Below are 6,367 nucleotides of genomic sequence, written 5' to 3' on the forward strand. Positions count from 1 at the left end.
TTAAACAAGTGCAAATTAAATTATGTGTAGGCCTTCCTTGATTAATAGTATGACTAAATTTTTTTGTTACTGAAGTATTAGAATTTTGGCATGAAGATTAACAGATCTCCCGCAAACCTGATTACTCAAAGTATGGAAGAGCTTTTATTTTTCCCTTATATGCTTACTGATTAATTTTTTAAAATTTCATTGTTATTAAGATGCTAAATTGCACTTCATGTTTATGTTTGCTCTCTATTATAATTAAACATTTCTTGATCAATTATTTTGAAGCATGATACTTTGTCTCAAAAACAATGCCTTTCCTTCCAAGAGCTACAACAAAGCTATTCATTACTTAGGTACTACTTGTTAGTATATAACACAGATGAGGCCACCACAGCTCCATCAGATCCCTCCCTTTCTCTGCCTTTGGTTCCTTACTAAACAACCTGCAATACATCTTGTGCTACCCCAAAGCCCTCTCCCCCTGTGCCCCCCAGAGTCCCGTACTCCTTGGCTGTGACCCCCTGAGTCAGTAAGGTGCTCTAGAGACCCACTCCCCCTGTCTCACAGTGATGGATGCCAAACCTGGCCCATGGGTGGCCACTCTCTTTAATAAACCTGTTAAGGTTTACCCCCCATAACAGACTTGAATTTTCACCTGAGCTTGTGCAGCAATGCTCCTTTTTGCCCTTGAAGACACTGTGGTAGGAAGGAAAGAGTATTCTTTCCTAGACTGTGGTGTGCCTCAGGAGTAAGCAAAGATTTCCCCATGCGTCAAAGCATGACCTCTAGCCATAAATGATTGCTCTCTGAGCCTATAAAAGATCAACTCAAACTGAAAATTTCAGAGTAAACCAGAGATCAGTCTGAAGATTTCTTCTTTTTCCAGGCATGAAGCTATGAGCTCAATTTACATATTAACTTGCAGAATTTCCATCTGATTTTTGTGCCTGCTCCCCTGATAAATTTGGACTCAGCTACATGCATTTGGTCCTGCACATGTTTTCAGAGACTGAGTCAAATTATTACTTTGGGCAGGACCAGGACTGAGTAAAAGACTGAAAAATGGGTGAAGAGATCAAGAAAGTGTGAGAGGGATTCAGAAGACTTTGAAAAACCTCAGGATATCTTACAAGAGAAAAATATCAGCCATTTTTTTAACCTACTTTTACATTTTATTTCCATTCATTTTAACTAGAAATTCTATTTCTTGGCAGAACAATTGGACAAAAGTACGTCTTGTGTAAGTCTCCAGTGGTGTAATAGTGAGTTATTGCACATCTGATTCTAACTTGGATAAAACTCAATGAAGTGCTAAATAAATCAATGGTTTCTACTTCTTCCTAGTAATATTGTCATGAAATCATTTTATAATTGTGATAAGACTTCAGTGGTGCCTGTCAATGATCAAATAAAAATTTCTCTGGGTAATGCAGCTAGCCATCAATGTTTAGTCTGATCCACAGCAATATGAAAAAAGGAGCAAGAATACCTTAACAAATCTCACCTTGTAAGGCTTTACCATCTGTATGGAGTACATTTAAGGCATAGTTTCTGAATTCAAAACAGGAGAACAAAGAAAATAAAGCAGTGACTTGGCCTGGCAGTTTCCAGATGAGATTTCCAAGGTGAGAGACAGTGTGCTTTTGGCATTCACCTTTGGCAAGCACGTGGACTTTGTGCATGACCATCTCTTTCCGCCACTGCCACCACCAATAAATAGGGAAAATTACACAGAAACTCCTGGGTAATTCTGAGGTCAGAATGTACCATCTCAGTAGTGAGATAAGAGGATAAAGGGTATCTCCTGAAGATATTTCAGGTTTCAACTTGATTGTCATCTCTACTGTGAAGGCTATGAAATCGCAGGCATATGATGAAAGACATGTACATGAGATACTGAGGTCAAGAGTCATAATTAATATCCAGACTGACCTTTAGCACTTCTCTAAAATTGATCACCTGGAACCCCAAATAACTGAATAATTTTGGTAGATCAGACAGATCCTAAAAATTCTTATAAAAATTAAGAAAAGTTTTCAAATAAAGCAAAAACTATACAAGCCATTGCATCAAAACATCAGAACCATGTAAAGCTTGCAAAAAAAAAAAAAGAAAAAAAAGTCTAATAAAATGTAAGTATTCCTGTGCCTATATTTTACCTTTCATAAGAAGTTTCCTGTTAAGTGCTACTGCTTTTTCTATATTCCTGTTGATCAGTCCCTAAAATTTGGATCTGATTATGACTTCAGTGTTAGTGTACTTGTGCAAACTTTTTCTTATTTTGCTAGATTTAGTTCCTTGTATGTAACCTCAAGCAAGTATCTCAGCATCTCTATGAAACAGGATTTTGATATAAGATGAAATTAGGAATGATTTTCCATCTCTCGAGAGGCTTACAAAGACGGTCATTCAACATAAAAAAGCTAAGTAGCATTAATATCAGTTCAGATGGTTAGAATTAAATACTAACATGAGAGAAAATTAAAGTGAAGCTTTCTTTCTGAACTTATAAGGCTTTTTTTGCTGAATACAGAATATATTATTGGAATTAAAGTAAATAACATCAGAAAGTTGAGAAACATGCTGCATCATTAATTAGGATTACAAGGGATATTTTTAACTTTTCCCCTGTTAGCACAAAATACATATGATTCCTGGTTAAACCAAACCTCACATTTTTCTTCTGCTGTCTCAAAAATAAAATTATTCTAAATGTTTATGTTGCTATACTGATGAGGTTAAAAAGAACAGAATTATTTTTTGAGCAACAAAAATAAGAAGGCATACTCTGCCAATGAAAATGTCCTGGCATTCTCTTTGGATGTACAAATGACACTTCTCTTCTGACTGACTGTTGTCAATACTTTGCATATATCAGTCTTGACAAAACATGGTACATCTTAACATTTATTTCTTAAGTGCTATCCATATTTTGAGTGTTAATTGTGGCTGCACTAGCTAGCATTTCTTCATGTATTTGAGTTAACGCATTAATATTTCACATCAGGAAATGACAGGACTCTGTTTCTGTCTTTTATAATTGGTACACTGTTGTTTCCAAACAGTGCCTTTTATATGAAGCACTATTTCATACAAACTGACAACTTGATCACTGTGATGCTGAAATATTAACTTATATTTTGGCAGGATGACATTTCTTGTGACATACATGCATTGTATTTATTTTGATTTTATTCCTAATCCAAGAAAAGTGCAGAGCAGTTCTCTTACCAGAAGAAAAAATATTATATTTCATTAGAAGCATGCTTCCTAGAGATGTTATTTAAGAAATAATGTATTAAAATTTCTCATTACCTCCAAGCATAAACATTTACCTTAGAAAGATAATTTATAAAATAGCTAGAATTTCCTTTAAAATATTATTACAAGAATTATTATTATTATTATAGACAATATTGTTTCCTTTAACTAAGGAAACACTTCACTAGAGGTTAGGTGATCATTACTGATGCTATTTTCTTTGATGCAGTTGAATATGTTGCTGAGCAGGTACTTGTACTAAATATTCCTATGCTGTTCATTCTGAAAATTATATCTGGAGATCTGATTGCCCTTGTTGGTAGATACATTAAAAAGTCCACATCATAACTGTGACCATCACAATCTACCTTGCCAAAACCAATGCAGGTCACTCCCTTTAGCCCTTCTGTTGAGTACCTTCTGGCTATTAACCGAGGACTGTAAACTAAGGCAAAAAAATCCATAGATTTTACCTTTCCAAAGAAATTGCCCTTGCCTTAAATGAAGACTTTATTATAAAAGTTTATTATTAAAGTTTCACATGGATTCTACGCACAGTTATGTAGGATACTGCTTTTATGTTGTCTCAAGGGTCTTAGTAACAATCACAAAATTAGCCTGACCAAGATAAATGTGAATCTATAGTAATTTTGTAGGCTAACAGGCTACAATCCTGAGAGCACATAGCTTCCATTAGTGCCACTCAAACCAGGACTATATTGCAAATTGGGCTATTCAATAGGAAGATAAATAGACAGGTCTATACAAGAATAAGCAGTTTCTGCCCTTCTAGTTTACAATTTGGGTAATAACATTCACAAGTAACCTTGAAGCTCTTTTTAACTGCCTGAGCTAACTGAAAAAATAGAGCTGTGCTTCCCAGCCCTTAACAGCAAACCCTTACCAACTGTGGCTCAGTAAATAAGAATCTCCACTTTCCTCTTATGCTTTGACCATTCATAGGTAGAGAACAGGTTTGCATTGCTAAGATGAGCCATCAGACTAATCTCATATTTTATATCAGCTATTTTATAAATCTTGTACAGCTCCACAACCATTACTTTCCCTTGGTTTTAAACAAATGGAAAGGTAATTTACTGAGACACTATTTAACTTACAAAATCTGTCCAGAACACACCCAATGCATAGCTCCTCCAAACAGCGCATGGCCCGTCTGTATCTGCTGAGACAGAAAACGAGGTCCCCCTTGTGCTGTGCCTTGCTTCCAGTCACCTTCGCAAATTCCCTAAAAAGAGATGTAAATACTCTAGTGCCATGGCATGTTACACTCTCTAATAGTAGGTGGTGACAAAAGAGGCTCCACTTAAACACTACAGTGGATTACACCACCAATCCCTTCATGAAAAACTGTTGGAAAATATGCCACAGACCTTAATAATTGTTCATTAAGCTGTCAGCTGCTCCTCCTATGTAGCTATCAATTTTGCCTCTCTAGAAAAAATGAGAATGGAAAAAAGGAGGCAGTGTTAAAGGTAACAACAACAGGAAAAAGTGAAGCTGTATTATTGCTGAGCAAATATTTCACAATGAATTATTTACCTAACCTGCTTAACCTCCAATTCTGTTTGTGCAGTATCTGCAAGCAAACAAAAGGCTTTTTCTCAATCAACTACATTTGTTGCTCAAAATTAACCAACCACATTTTGAAAATACATTTTGTTTAACTGCAGTTCAAACACAGAAAGTCATTTGCAATTATTCTCTGTTTAATAACCTCTATTTTGTCAATGTTAGCTAGTCGTCACTTATTAAATAAATAATGTGTCATTGTCTGCTTCCCTGTTACTCACAACCAAATTTGGTTCGAATATTTGCATGTGGAAATTTCAGAATTGTTTTGATTGCATTTGTGTCAGTGTTTTCTCATTAGCAGGAGGTTTAATGGAAAAATCAGAGCAGAAGAGATTTAAGAATGGCTGGAGCAACACCCATTTGAAGTGTGAAGGAAAATTTGTGGGTCAAAAGGAGCAGTCTAGTTTCAACTTCTATATTAGCCTGGCTACATTAAAAAAAAATATAATAGCAAAACAGTCAGCAGGCACATATAGTGTCATGCACAATATGTTTTAGACACATAGCAGGACATGCAAGTTCATACTATATTCCTGAGCTCTAATGAAGATAGAGAAAATAATAAACTTCATCGGTTCATGGAGAGATACCAAAGAAGTTAAGGAATCTGAGCATGATGGGAAATACTTTCTGAGAGGACATTGTCTAAAATACATGGTACAAACAGACTTCTTTTATGCTACAAGAATCCAGCCTTAAAAAAATGTTCCTGTATTAAAGAGCAACATTTTGCACATAGTTTAAACGTGTGAAACTAGTATGCTAAAAGTGCCAGGCTACAGACTGTAATCATGAATCAAGAGGGTACCAAAACCAGGAGAAGACTAAACTTGTGTTGCTTTCTAATTTTGATTGTTTTGGAAGAGGAAGATACCTGGTTACACACACCACATGTACATTCAAAATAATAGCCATCCTGCTGGGGGACTTGTCTACTGCATGATGCACATTATTTATTAAGAATGATTTCTCTCTCTCTAGTAATGATTAAAACCCCAACATTTGCTACCAGAGGCTATACATTTGTCATATTTATATTTATTCATGCCTTACAAGGAAAATGTATATTATATAACATTTTAGTTCTTTATTGGCAATGGTTATCATAAAATTATTTACATTTCCAAAATATCTAAAATACATCAATACTAAAGTAAAATTTAAAATAAAACAAAGCAAAACACAATTAAAATATGTCACAGAAAAATTTCTGTGTAACACCAAAAGCAAAATGTGTTTAAGTCTGCCTTACAGGGGATGGAATTTTCCTAGAAATCAAGCTGTTGGCATGAATATGCCTATGTGAAGAGGAGCAACTTGTCTTGTTTTTGCAGTATTGCACACAAATCTGAGCCTTCCTACTTGAAAGGTTTGCAAAATTTATTACTTAAAGATACTCAAAAGGTTGGCAATTCTTGAGGCGCTGAATCCAAGTGTAACAAAAGACTTTTATGGAAAAATAATTCTGGGTGACAGAGAGTGACCTCATCTCATACACACTTTGCATTTTCCATTCTGCTGAGAA

Source organism: Taeniopygia guttata, chromosome 2 (assembly GCF_048771995.1).
Source record: "Taeniopygia guttata chromosome 2, bTaeGut7.mat, whole genome shotgun sequence".
Taxonomy (NCBI): domain Eukaryota; kingdom Metazoa; phylum Chordata; class Aves; order Passeriformes; family Estrildidae; genus Taeniopygia; species Taeniopygia guttata.